The sequence below is a fragment of the Psammomys obesus genome, unplaced genomic scaffold (assembly GCF_907164565.1).
Source record: "Psammomys obesus unplaced genomic scaffold, mPsaObe1.curated_primary_1811, whole genome shotgun sequence".
NCBI classification, from domain to species: domain Eukaryota; kingdom Metazoa; phylum Chordata; class Mammalia; order Rodentia; family Muridae; genus Psammomys; species Psammomys obesus.
The window spans coordinates 10,285,156-10,299,411 of NW_026596091.1; positions in this window are offsets into that span (position 1 = coordinate 10,285,156).

Consider the following 14,256-nt stretch of genomic DNA (forward strand, 5'->3'; position numbering starts at 1 on the left):
CTATCTATCTATCTATCTATCTATCTATCTATCTATCTATCTATCTAACTATCTATCTATCTATCTATCTATCTATCTATCTATCTATCTGCTAAAACTGTCATTGAACTGTTTGATGTCACCTTTGAGTATCTATCTATCTGTCTGTCTATCTATCTGTCTATCTGCTAAAACTCTGTCATTGAACCTGAGATTTTATATTCTACATGGCTTTTGTACATACACATATTGATAAATCTGTTGTGGACTTTTCCCTGTTAATCTGTTGTGATTTTCATTTCACTGACTATAGTTTTGAGTCCTTTGGAGGGGAAGGTTGAATTTCCTTACAGTGGGAAATGGTAGAGGTGTAAGCCCCAGAGCAACGGTTCTCAGCATTCCTAACACTACGACCCTTTAATACAAGCCCTCATGTAGTGGTGACCCCGGACCGTAAAATTATTTCTGTTGCTACTTCAGAATTGTGACTTTGCTACTGTTCTGAATTGTAAAATAAAGATCTGTGTTTTCGATTGGTCTTAGGCGATCCCTGTGAAAGGGTCATTTGATGCCTCCCAAAGGGGGCTGGGGTCCACAGGTTCAGAACTGCTGCCCACAGCCCACACAATAGTGTTAAAAGGAAATGCATTCAAGGTCAAGGGTGAGGCAGCGGAAGGGTCATTTAACCCTGCTTCAGGTCTTCACAGCCAAGCCGAACACACAAGTTAAACATCATTCAGCCCAATTCCTTTAAGGGCAATAAACTGCTTTCATAGTGTGGACTACAAAAGGCCTAAAATCTGTAGGTTAAAGCACAAACATCTTTATTTGCTCGCACCTCTGTGGGTCAGAAATGTTGGTTGGGCTCAGTTGAGCAGCTGTTCTGCTGATTGTTCACCTAATTAACAGTGTTCATCTGGTGAGCTAACTGGGCTTGAATAGTCCATATCCAGTGGCTGGTCCTGGCTGGTGTCTGAACCTTCTTTCCACGTGATCTTTCAATCTCAAATTGAAAGTGATTGAGATTCTATCTCAAAGGATCAGGCTTGATCCCACGGCCATGACCTCACTCCACATGTGATAGAAATAGATGGAGACAGAACCTCTGATTGATAAGAGCAGTGGGCTCTCAACCTTCCTAACGCTGTGACCCTTTGATACAGTTCCTCACGTTGTGGTGACCCCAGCCATACAATTATTTATCGTGACTTCATAACTGTAATTTTGCTACTGTTATGAATTGTAATGAAAATATATGTGTTTTCTAATAGTTTTAGGTGACCCCTGAGAAAGGCGTGGTGACCCACAGGTTGAGAAATGCTGGCTTAGACTCAAACATAGTGTGGCTTGTATACATTCTTTATTACGTCATATAACATCACGGGACTGGCCCTGATTTAAAGAGAGGAAATCCCTTTGCTTTAAGATATTCCACTGCTTGACAGGAGAAAAAAAAAAAAAAGCAAAACTGTGTAGCAAAGATGGACAAGCAAGCAACGATGCTTGCAACGATGCCATCATTGCACAGTCTGCTGCAAAGGCCTTGAGGCTTGTGTGATCTACCACACGCATAGATTAAGTCACTATGACAAAGACTATGGGTTAAATGCGTTTGTCAAGTTCATAGAGAATCAATGTCATAGCCAGAGCGGAACCTCGGGCCTCCCACTTTTTAGTCTAGTGTATGCAAATCCTTGAGGGTTTCTCCCATACCCTTGTAACTTTTCATCCAAGCCCAGTGCCAAGCGAGTTCATCGAGCCATTCTGCATCTCAGGATTTCCTTTTCTGTTTAGCCATATGACACGAACAGTCTTCAGACAGAACACCGGAGCCCCGTTGCCGACACTGGCTGCCGCTTTTTGATTCTATGAATCTCCTGAATCAGAATGAGGGTCCCACTTCCAAAAGGTTCTTCTACCAGGCCATTGCTAGGTTTGGAGCCAAATCTCATTTCATTAAGTTCTATTGTAGGCATTTCACCAAATAGAGGTTTAGTCAATGTGACCTTTTCTCTTGATGCAATATGTCTGTAGTATATTCTAGAAGATGTTTAAGCAAGTCTCTTAGGAGCAGCAGCAGAACGATCTGCTCAGCAGAACCGCTTCTGAGAGTTTCAGCTCCATCACCACACTGAATGATTGAGACTGCCTGTAACATCAGCCTCAGGGGGATCGGAGCCCCTTTGCCCTCATTTGCATACTCGCAGATGCACACACACACACACACACACACACACACACATCATGTAAAAATAAAAATATAAATCTTAAAATTAAAAAATCCTGTTCAGTTTCAGGCCCCCATGAAATAGATGTCTGCCCTTCTACAAGGCTGGTTTCCTCCTCTCCGGGAAAAGACAGTACATCCTATTCAGAGCTGTTCTGGGTGTTTCTTCTGGCTTCTCCCACACTTATCGCTTTGTATACTGATGCACTGTTTCTCTGGTTGGGTCCCTTGCTAGGCTGGGCGTCCTGAGGACAGGGACCAAGTGTGCTCACCTTCCTGTGTTCAAAGTGTTGTGCAACAGTGAAAGCCCAGGTTTTTTGATTACTGAACATGTGTTAGTTAATTTTATGTCACTGTAACTGTGGTGGTTTGAATGAAAATGGCCCCCATAGACTCAGGGAATGGCATTATTGGAGGTGTGGCCGTGTTGGAAGAAGTGTGTCACTGGGGGGGGGGGGGCTTAGAGGTTTCAGAAGCTCAAGCCAGGACCAGTGTCTCTCTCTTCTCCTGCTGCCTGTGGATCAGATGTAGAATTCCAAGAATGTCTCCAGCACCATGACTGTCTGTAGGCCACCATGCTCCCGTCATGCTGACAGTGGACAAAACCTCTGAACTGTAAGGCAGCCCCAATTAAATATTTTTCTTTTTAAGAGTTGCCATGGTCAACTGGGCGTGGTAGTCCACCCCTTTAATCCCAGCACTCAGGGAGGCAGAGACAGTCTGTGAGTTTGAGGCCAGTCTGGTCTACAAAGCAAGTCCAGGACAGCTTGGGCTGTTGTACAGAGAAACGCTGTCTCAAAAACAAAAAACAACAAAATAGACTTGCCATGGTCAAGGTGTCTCATCACAGCAATAAAACCCTAAGGGTATAACAAAATACCTGAAACAATGAACTCATAAGAAGAAAAGACTTGCTTTTTTACTCACAGCTTTACAAGTTGCAGCATGCAGTAAACTGATCCTGTTGCTTAGAGGCACACCATGGTAGGAGTTTGTAGTGAACTCGCTTACCACCTATCAGGAGAGCCAAGGAGAGGAGATGGGAGGGGCCAGGACCACTTAATCCCCTTCAATTGCCTCACGACCTCCTACTATTTCAACCCTTTAAAGGTTCCAACATCTCCCAATAGCACCATCATAAGGTCAAAGCTTCTAATACTGGAGTCTGGGGAAACATTCAAGGTCCAAACCATAGTGAAACTGTTACTAAATTTGGATCTAGGGAATACTTCCGATGTCCCAGGCAAAATCAGCATGCTTTACTGAGACTGTTGAGTGTCTTCTAGAATGTTGGGGAAGGATGTCTCTATTGTGTTTTTCTCAGTTAGGGGCTGCAGGCAAAAGTCCCGTCCAACATTTTATTGTGTATCCATCGGCTGCCCCAGGACTAATCATATAATGTCCATGTTTATGCTTATAGTCATTCCATCACTTTGCTCTGTAGTGAGAATTTTGGTTTATTTATTTATTCTTTAAAGTATTTATCTATTTTATATGCATTGGTGTTTTGTCTGCATGTAGGTCTATGTGAGAGTGTCATATCTTAGAGTTACAGACAGCTGTAAGCTGCCACATGGGTGCTGGGATTTGCACCTGGGTCCTCTGGAAGAATAGTCAGTTCCCTTCACCACTGAGCCATCTCTCCAGCTCCTCAGTTTCTTTAAAAACCCAGTTATGTTGGGTTTGGAAATATGGCTCAGTGGTTAAAAGCACTGGCTCTTCCAGAGGTCCTGAGTTTTTATTCCCAGCAATAACATGTTGACTAACAACCATCTATAATTTGATCTGGTGCCCTCTTCTGGCATGCTGGTGTACATGCAGCTAGAGCACTCGTATACATAAAATAAATAAATCTAAAATACAAAAACAAATTGAGCACTCGAGTGGCTGAGGCAGGCAGACACTCTGTGAGTTTGAGGCCAGCCTGGTCAGTGAAGCAAGTCCAGGACAACCAAGGCTACACATAGAAACCCTCTCTCAAAAAACTAAAAAACAAACAAACAAACAAACAAACAAAAAACAGCTATGTTATGTAAATATGTCTTTGTTTTAATCCCAGTGTAGGATTCGGGGCTGCTTCAGACTGTTCACAGCAGCAGACTGTTTGCCTCATGCGTGCTCTGGCAGGGGCACGATTCTGATGTTTCTGCTAGCTAAAGATAGTTCAATCCTGGATATTCTAGGGAGGATACAAAAAGATCAGAGCCCCAAGAAAGGAGGCCATGGCTGTTCCTTGTGCTGGTTCCTGTTTCTGCTGCTGCTATTGCTGGCTTGTCAAGTGGCCAAGAGAAAAGAGACAAGAAAAAGAAGTTGGAGATGAAGATTGGACTTTCCCCCAAAGAATTCAACACTCCTAATCAGCAGGAAGTAGTCTAAAAAGAACTCAACGCCCCCTCTCTCCCTTAACCTTCTTTCTCTCCTACTTAGTGTTGGAGGGTTTGGAAGGGATTAGGGTGGAATAAGGGTTGGAGAGGAGGTAGAGATATAAGAAACCAATAAAGTAGTTTAAAAAACATGTCAACAACAAGAGAGGCATCTGTTAGTTTATTCACTTGGTGTGTTCATCTGACATGTACTTATGCTGTACCTTCTCTGCAACAAGTGTTATTCAAGGACTAGCTTCTGCCTTCATGCAATTTAAATGCTTGTGAATGACACTGACATCAAACAAAAGAGACTAAATGAGAGCCAGGAGAGGAACGAACATGTTTATAAGTTAGGAAATAACCCCCCCAGTGCTGGTAGATGATGCTGTTTGGGAGTAAGCCTTCTGAGGAGACAACAAACGAACCAAGGCCTATTGATGAGGGTCACAACCAAGAAAGTCCAGAGGAGCTGGGCGGTGGTGGAGCACACCTTTAATCCAAGCACTTGGGAGGCAGAGGCAGGTGGCTCTCTGAGTTGGAGGCCAGCCTGGTCTACAAACAGCCTTCCAGAACAGCCAGGGCTACACAGAGAAACCCTGTCTCAAAAAGTAAAACAAAACAAAACCAATGAAGTCTAAGAGAGACTTCAGGAGACGGTAGCCTGTAGCCTCGTGGGAAACGCAGGAGTGAGAAAGTGGGGAGAGTTACATTGGAGGGGCAAGCAAGGAATGGTTTTGTGGTCTTTCAGGCATGGAGGGACTTTTGATTTTGTTAAAAGAAAGACAGGAATGAGTTTAGCAAAGAGTTTTGTGCTGAGTATAGACATGATTTAATTTGTTTTGTAATTTTAAAAAGCTGTTTAAAAATAATCTTGGCAAGAGGTGGGGAGTAGAGGGGCCTAGAGAGACGGCTCAACAATTAAAAGCACTTCTTACTTTTCCAGAAAAACTGAGTTTGGTTCCCAACATTCACATTGGTCAACTCAGAAATACCTGTAACTCCAGCTCCAGGGGAGCCCAGGCCTTCTAGGCTCTTCAGGCATCTGCACTCACACATTCACAAACACACACAGAGACACATACATCACATATGCGCATAACACAAAAAAAATAAATTGAGGGACTAGAGAGATGGCTCAGTTGTTTAAAGCAATGGCTGCTCTTCCAGATGACCTGGGTTCAATTCCCAACACCCACATGGCAGCTCACAACTGTCTGTGACTCCAATTCCAGGGTACATGACACCCTCACACAGACATACATGCAGCATGCACATAAAATAAAAATAAACAAACGATTTTTAAAATTAAAAAAGTAATGTCAATTAGATAGACTGAGAGCGCAGACTTGATAAAAGATTATTATATTCTGGACAAGCACACTTGGAACTTAGAGCAGGGGCCTTGCTGAAGAAATGGGGAGAAGATTAGACTAGGCTTGTTCACTCTGCTCCTAGTACCATTACACTCTCTATAGAACCAGGAGACTTCTCAGAGATGCCATTTCATGCCCGTGAGAATTCATATGCTCTACTCTGAGCTCCCCAGAACTGACCGGGAGCACACCAACCTCCTCGGGCCTTCTCTTTCGACTCAGCCACACAAGGACAGCCCTAACTCCTGAGCCAGCCCTGTGGAGCCCTGGGGAGACCGTCTGGCCCAGGAATAGCCTGGTGGCCAACAGGGTTGTGGTATTTGGCAGAGGTGGGCAGCTGCCTTGGATGTAGGTTTCCACTCCATTTCTCTGTCTTATTCGCAGCATCTGAGTGTCTCATTATGATTCCAACTGGGGAGAATACACTCTTATTGTTGCTGTTTTTAAATCCATCTAACTGTGGTGACAGAACTAGGTAACTAACCCCAGCTGAAGTGTGTGACTCTAACCTTTCTCCTTAGACTACTCGCTGGCCCTTCTCAGTCTTCCAGCCCGTCTAACCTCAAGTGGACAAGCCTTCTTCCTCCTGGGGGGTTTTCCCCAAGCCTACCTAACCCCTCCTTCAACCCACAGGTCTCATACCACTTCCTGCTAGAACCTGTCCCTGAGGGCTTCTGCCAGTCTCTGTGTGTGCCCTGATTACATGCATTCAAAGCACCAGATATTTTCTTTTCTTCATAGGATTCACGATACTCATACGTCTATACTTAATTCAGTAAAATGGGAAATGTCTGAACCACAGCTGAAGTTGGCTAATAAATATCCTGATTTTTCTTATTTTTAAAATCGGACTCTTCTTCTGCTATAGTGGTGTGGGGGTGGGAGAAACTTAAACTCGCTATTGGAAGGTATCAGCCTCTTCCGGTTTAAAACAATCTGTTTCCCCTCGAATAATCAGCTAATTCAAAGATGCAAATTCCTATCAGGCTTGTTTCCTGGTTTCCCTCCCTCCTCAGGCTCCAGGGAGGCACCACTAGCAGCAAGGTCAGAGGGTGGTTGTCAGGGGTGGTGCAGGGCTCCGGTGGGCTGGGAGGAGTGCCCTCTGACGATGCCCTGCTCCCAGACTTGCACCTCAGCCTTTTTGGCCTTGGGACCCCTCTGAACAGCATCTGCTTCTGGGAAGTGCGGGACCACCTTCAGCTAAGCAGTCACACATGGGAGCGCCCGGTGGCCACATTCTTTCTTGTCCCACCAAATCTCAAGCCTGCATCAAGAACAGTGGTTCTGAACTTGTGGGTCTCCACACTTTCACGGGGTCTCCTAAGACCATCAGGAAAGTCAGATATTACAATACAAATCCAGAACAGTATCAAAATTACCGTTATGAAGTCGTCACAAAAATAATTTTATGGTTGGTGGGGTCACCACAACACAAGGAACTGTATTAAAGGGTTGCTGCAGCATTAGGAAAGTTGAGAACCTTTAGTAGAACTTCTTTGTCTCCTACAGACCACACATAGGACAAGAGGAAACAATCTTAGACGAGCAATCTAAGGCTCGTCTCTTTGGAGAAGCTGGAATGTGGCTGCCCCATGGATTTATGGGATACGTGGAAGGAGATTTCAACTTCTGAGAAGAAAGCAGAGCTCAGCTGACTTTCCCTTCTGCCACCTAGACACTCCTCATCCCTGAGGCTTGCTCAGGGGACTGAACACCACACAGCTGGTTTAGCCCCCCTTTCCCTCGACCGCCTTCCACTCAAGGGCACCGTGGTCTCAGTTGCAAGAGACGGCATGTAGGCTTTCCCCCTCCCTATAGAAAGGCAAGCTCCTGGAGATTAACCACTGCCTCCCTGCCCCTGTTCTCCATCTCTCTCCCACGCACAGCAGGTTTTCTTCTCCTTCCCGAAGTCTGTCTTTTAAGATTGACCCTAACCACTGAGTAATGACCTCTGTTCCCTACCTGGCGTCCACCCACTCCAGGGTCAGGGATGAGATGGCTGTCGAGAAACAAGACCCACCTCTGCTTGCAGCCAAGCTCCTTTTTGGCAATTTGCAGGTCCCTCTGTCAGCACCACCTACTCCACAGCTAACAATATACTTTGTCTTCTGATTTACATGGATGACCGCAGACTGGCAAGGCTGCCAAGGACTGTTAAGTACAGTTCCTTCATTTCAGGCGAAGGACCTGCTATGGTTTCAGCACGCCCTTCAAGGTTTGATCCCAGACAGTACTTCTGAGAGTTAGAACTTCTCTGAAGTGACCCGGTTGTGAGGGCTCTGTCATCATGGGTGGATTTTTTTTTCAAGAGTAGGTTTTTGAAGAAACAATGTGTTCCTGCCGTAAAGGTATGCCATGAGATGTGTAGCAATATCCACATCGGAGGCCGGCCCCTCGATATTGGACTTCTTAGCTTGCAGAAACATGAAAAATACACTTCTATTGTTTATCTATTACCTGCCTCTGACATTCTGTGTGTGGGGGGAGGGGGGTCAACACACATACACACCCTGGAACAAGGTAAAACCCAAAGCCTAGGATAGCTAAACTATCCTCATTTACAGGCAAAGTAACCAAAAACGGCAGTTTGGATAGCACACCTCCAAGTCTCCCTGCTTTCTTTCTCTTCCAAGTCACAGAATTTGTGGTCTGCTGCTTGCTTGAGATATTCTCTGTCTGTGGCTCTTAGAACAGAATTAGGGGTATTCCAAGAAAACTGGTTACCTCAAGAGATCAGCTAACAGAGATAGACTCTCTCTTCCTCCTCTTTTTTTTTTTTTTTTTTCAAACCTGGCAGCTGGATATGGAACTGTGCCATTTTCACTCTGGAGGTGACTTAATCTTTATGATTAAAAAACTATACCCTGTCATTATATACAAAATTGTAAAGAGCCCCCCACCATATTCTTAACATCTAAACCGGTGACAATGAGCACTGAGCTTGTCTGAATTAATATGGATAAGAAAAATTTTAAAAATCGCATGTAAATGGTATTACCCAGAAATAACTATAATTTATGTTTAAGTGTGTATGCTTACAATGTGCTCATGTTGATACACATGATTCTTTTAAAAGTAGCATGTACAGTTAGATATTCCGTTCGACACATCTAAATCGGTAAATAAGTAGTGGCTCATTCAAGGTCACCTTGGGGGACTGTGTTCTTGCGTCAATGATTGATTGTTACTCATACACTCAAGGCCTTGCCTTAGGAGTGTTGATAATTATTTTCTCTGTATGAGTAAACATTCATTCTCTGATGAATCCCATCTTGTAACAGCAGTATCATTTGGACAACGATGGAAAAGGTGAGTTTTCTACTTTGGATCAACATAAAATTTGACAGTAAGACAATATAAAAGTCTTGGGAAAACTGGCTCATAAACTGGCTTTGGCAACCAGCCCCTGAAAGAAGCTTCCAAAATGTTTCCTGCAGGGCTGTGCAGGGAGAGGTCAGGTCCTCAGTGGGACCTCTCAGCTGCTCAAGCAAACATTCCAGTAGGTGAGTTATAAAGAGAATCCCATTGGTTTAAAATAATGTTTTCACAGTGCTGGATGTTCGTAGGAAATTGTAAAGAATTTCATTTAGTAACCAGAACACTTTTTTCTCCAAGTATGAGTCTCATGTCTTACACAATTTAGGTTTCAGGGGAATCCGATTCTCTGAGCAACTGTTGAAGCTTTAACTGGTCCAGGATTGCTTTGCCCTGATTCTGGCCATTCTCCTTTAAGTTAGTCTTAGAACACACAGTTCAAATGGGAAGGGAGATCAGCCATGTACTTTTCGACTCCTATAAACATGCATTAAGAGAGAAATGATAATGACCTTTCACCCTTGTTTAAGAAAGAAAAAGTTAGGTAGGCTCTGACTTTCATTTTCACCTTGGACTTCTCTTGTTAATTACACCTGAAGGGATTCCTTGCACATTTCCCCCATTCCCTCTGCCTTGCTAAAAACCATCAGAGTACATTTCTAGAACTAGTCACTGAGGTCTATCCCCTTATTTGGCCAGTTCCTCCTCCGGAGGCTGACCACCAAGGTCCAGCTATCAAAGTATTAAAGTCCAGCAATCAAAAGTCCCCCTTTTGGATCACCTAATTAACATGCCCAATTAAAATTAAACACCTCATCCTAACATGGAGGTTTCCCCTTTATAAACTGCCATTTTCCTTTGGGCCACATCTGTCTCCTCCCTATCCCTTAGGAACAAATACCCCTTCTTCCTCTCCTTTGTGCTGAGAACTTGGTCTTGAGGGTCCTGAGCCGATACTGCTTCTTACACTTTCTACATCAGGAAGACAGTCTGGATCATGTGGGTATGCAGGTTAAGGCCTATGGACTTCATATATGCTCAGGGTTTTAATGATTAAAAACATTTAAACAAATATAAACAGCATTAATAAATTATATTTCAGTTTCTATACAATGTACTGAAGTCAACTCATTTAAGAAGAAACTGTCAAGTGAACAGAATATATCTTGATCCCCTTCGTGTCATTGTCAGGCCAGCATCCCTCTAAATTCAGGGTCAAGCCCATCTTGGCTGTTGCTGTGCGCTCAGCAAGTCTTACATTGCCCAGCTATAAACACTCCTAAAAATTTGTTGAATGGCTACGTGGTTGCCACGGATGGCTGAGGGCAACAGAGGGTGGAGGGATATCAGATAAAGTATGCCAGGGGCCAGAGCTCGGAGCAAGGTGGCAGGCACCTGAGAGGTGGCTGGAAAGACCATAGATCCAGGATTCCGCCTCTGGGAAGGTAGTATGGGAACAGGACAGGAACCTACCACAGAGGGCCTCTGAAAGACTCTACCCAGCAGGGTATCAAAACAGATGCTGAGGCTCATAGGCAAACTTTGGGCAGAGTGCAGGGAATCTTATGAGAGAAGGGGGAGATAGTAAGACCTAGAGGGGACAGGAGTTCCACAAGGAGAGCAATAGAACCAAGAAATCTGGGCCCAGGGGTCTTATCTAAGACTGATACTCTAATCAAGGACCATGCATGGAGATAACCTAGAACCCCTGCATAGATGTAGCCCATGGCAGCTCAGTCTCCAAGTGGGTTCTCTAGTAAGGGGAACAGGGCCTGTCCCTGACATGAACTCAGTGGCTGGCTCTTTGATTACCTCCCCCTAAGGGCCACAGATGAAGACAGTGCAGCCAGTCCTGATGAGACCTGATAGGCTAGGGTCAGATGGAAGGGGAGGAGGACCTCACTTATCAGTGGACTTGGAGAGGGGCATGGGAGATGAGGGAGAGAGGGAAGGAGGGTGAGATTGGGAGGTAATGAGGGAGGGGGCTACAGCTGGGATACAAAGTGAAGAAACTGTTATTAATATAAAAAATAAAAATATTAAAAAAGGAGGAGTAAGCCTCAGGTGTCAGCTTTCTGGAGCTGGAGTCTCCATTACACCTCACTGGTCTCAAGGCCTAGCAGGCTAGCATGCTCCCATATAGCTGTGGTGGTTATTGCAGTATTAAAATGCACCAAGTAACACAGAGCCACCATCTGACAGAGGCGGGGGACCTCCCACAGTGTGTCCATGAGGTCTCCAGGGTCCTCTCTGATGAGCTAGTGCTAAATATATTAAAGCCCGCCCCTAACTGTCCTTAAAATTTAATTCAGTGTCCAGCATCTCATATAAAAGGTGTGCATGGATAGATGGATGGATGGAATCAACAGTTGTTCAATTGTGTGTGTGGCAGGTATAAGTTCTTTGTGTCCTGTTTTCTAATCATGCAGGTCTCACTCTCAGCAGAACTTCCTGAATCCATCTCAAGCAGCCTGAAATTTGCTGTGTAACTCAAGGTCACCCTCTTGGTGGCACCTGGAGTTTTTAATGCAATATTCTCCCATCGCCTTCAGAGCCGCACACAAAAGCTTTCTGTAGTGAGAAGCGTATCTAAAGAACAAGCCACAGTTCGCTTTACATACTTAAGTGACGAATTGGTCCCAGGTTGAACATAATGGTAGTCATTTACTCTAGAAAAGGCAATTCAGAAAAAGATATCCCTTAAAACGTCAGAGCAGCTCACTCGGAGCTCTTCTGTGGAGGGGCTGTAAAGACACTTGAGCTTAAGAGCTGTTTTGAGGGGACAGAAGGTGCTTTAATTTCCCATAATAGCAGCATCCAAGAAGTCTGTCTATTACCTGTAACTGTTTGCTCTTGAAATGTGTGATCGGGTCTATCTGAGAAGTAACGGACGCTCCTTTTAGTGCCTAGCGGCCCCCATTAAAACCACTTTAGAAGTGTCTTTGCAGTTCTTAGCTAGAGTTGTAAGGCTTTCAGTGTCCGGGAAAGCGGAGAGAAACTCTCTCGGGTTAGGCTTTGCCCTTGCACAGACCTTCTGCCTCAGCTCAGTGAGGAGTCCGATAGCATTTCTCTTACCTATGCTTTTTTTTTTTTCCTGTCACCCATCTTTCCAGCTCCCCTAAGGGAGCCATTTTGGTTCCATACAAAGAGATGGGACTGAGTGAGGAGCGTCTCTCAAGCCACAGCCTTTTGTATCTTGTACTTTGTTTTCTTGTTGCTAAATTTCAGATATAGCAGTGGAACTGTTTCTTTCTGTCACATCGGTTTCCCTAACCTTAAACCCAGAGTCACCATGCTGCTTCCCTTGAGAGGATGGAATACAGGGTGTCGGGAGGGAAATCCCAGCCCTTCTGGAACCTTCTAGGAGGACCAGATTCAACTTCCCGAACGTTCTTTAGGAGTAAAACTCAAAACCCATCTCTGGACCAAACTGGGCAGCCGGACTTGCCTTCTGAGGGGGAGCTGGGATTGTTTAAGCTCTGCTAGCAGAGGGCTCACCCCATGGGGATTGGGGAGAGCTCCTGCCCTCCCCAGAAAGAACAGACTCTGGCCAGGCAGGGTGCAGTCTCTGAAAAGAGGTTGTTTTTGTCTCCATTGCTATAGAAAACACATCCTCTTGACTTACTAAGGAGGGAAGCGAGGTGGGTGCCCTGCTGGAGGTTACCAAGGTGAACAGAAGCCAAGATGAAAATCTGCCAGGCCACAGATGCAGTGAAGCACGGAAAGACCCAGAGAGGAAATCTAGTGTGCTATTGGTAAAATTTTTTTGGATGCTGTTTACGTTTGAACTTTTCTCTGTTTTCCTGTCGAAACTTCCGTACCCTCTTCCTGAGTCCCCAGCGAAGGCCTGGACAATGCAGTCCCGGGCTGCGGTCGGACATGGGCAGGGCCCCACTTCCTCCTTCCTGCAGGGATATCCTTTCCTATAGAAGAGGTAAGAATGCAAGGTTCATGTGAAAATGTTATTATATTCCTTATCTCAGTCATTTCGGGCTCTGCCATTTGGCGACGATAAGTCCGCCTGGCCACAGTCACAATAGAGGTCGCCTCTGTTCCTAGCTTTGGTTCACGCTGTTTTCTCAGCTGAAGAGGGCAAACAGGCCGTTAGAAATGTTGCTTGTTTTCCAGGATCTTATCAGGAGTTCATGTCTAAGGCCAGACACAGAAGGGAGGGTTCCTTTTTTTTTTCTCTCTCTCTCTCCCCTCTCGCTCTCCTCATTGTTTTCCACTGAACTGGCAGGAAGTGAGAGCCGTCCACCTGTCCCCCTTGGGAGGGAAACTGATTCCATTCCGGTTTTCAGATGTCTCCCCTGCCCCCACAATCTGGGGACATTTCCGTTCACCCCAAAATGAATGCATCCCACATTTGCATGATGGCTGTCTGTCAGGACTGAAAATAAGTTCGTCTTAACTGGAGACCTTTGGGTGTTCCCAGCACCGCTCACTGCCTCACAGACACGTACAGGCCCTTGGAGGAATGAAACTCTTCCACGGAGAGTTGACAGAAATCAACAGTTCCCGGTCACGGCTGCCTGGCAGTGCATGCTAAATGTTGGCGCGAGACTCAGACAGAAGCCACCTCCATGTCTCAAGAATTCTAGAGATTATGGCCAACCCTCTACCTTCCACTTAATCAGACCCAGCCACTGAAGTGGATCTGGACAGGAATGGGGGCTCTGTCCCAGTGCTTTGTGTCCTATGGAAGTAACCCCAGATGATAACATCATCATCATCATCATCATCATCATCATCATCATCATTATTATTATTATTATTATTATTATTATTATTTTGAGACAGGGTTTCTTTGTGTAGCCTTGGCTGCCCTGGACTCACTTTTTAGACCAGGCTAGCCTTGAACTCACATAGATCAGTCTGCCTCTCCCTCCCAGAGTGCTGGTAACAAAGGCCTGCACCTCCAAGCCCAGCTAGATGATAACATTTTAAGGGAAGCCATCATTTTGCAGGTAAACCCTAAACCCTGGAGTTATGTAGA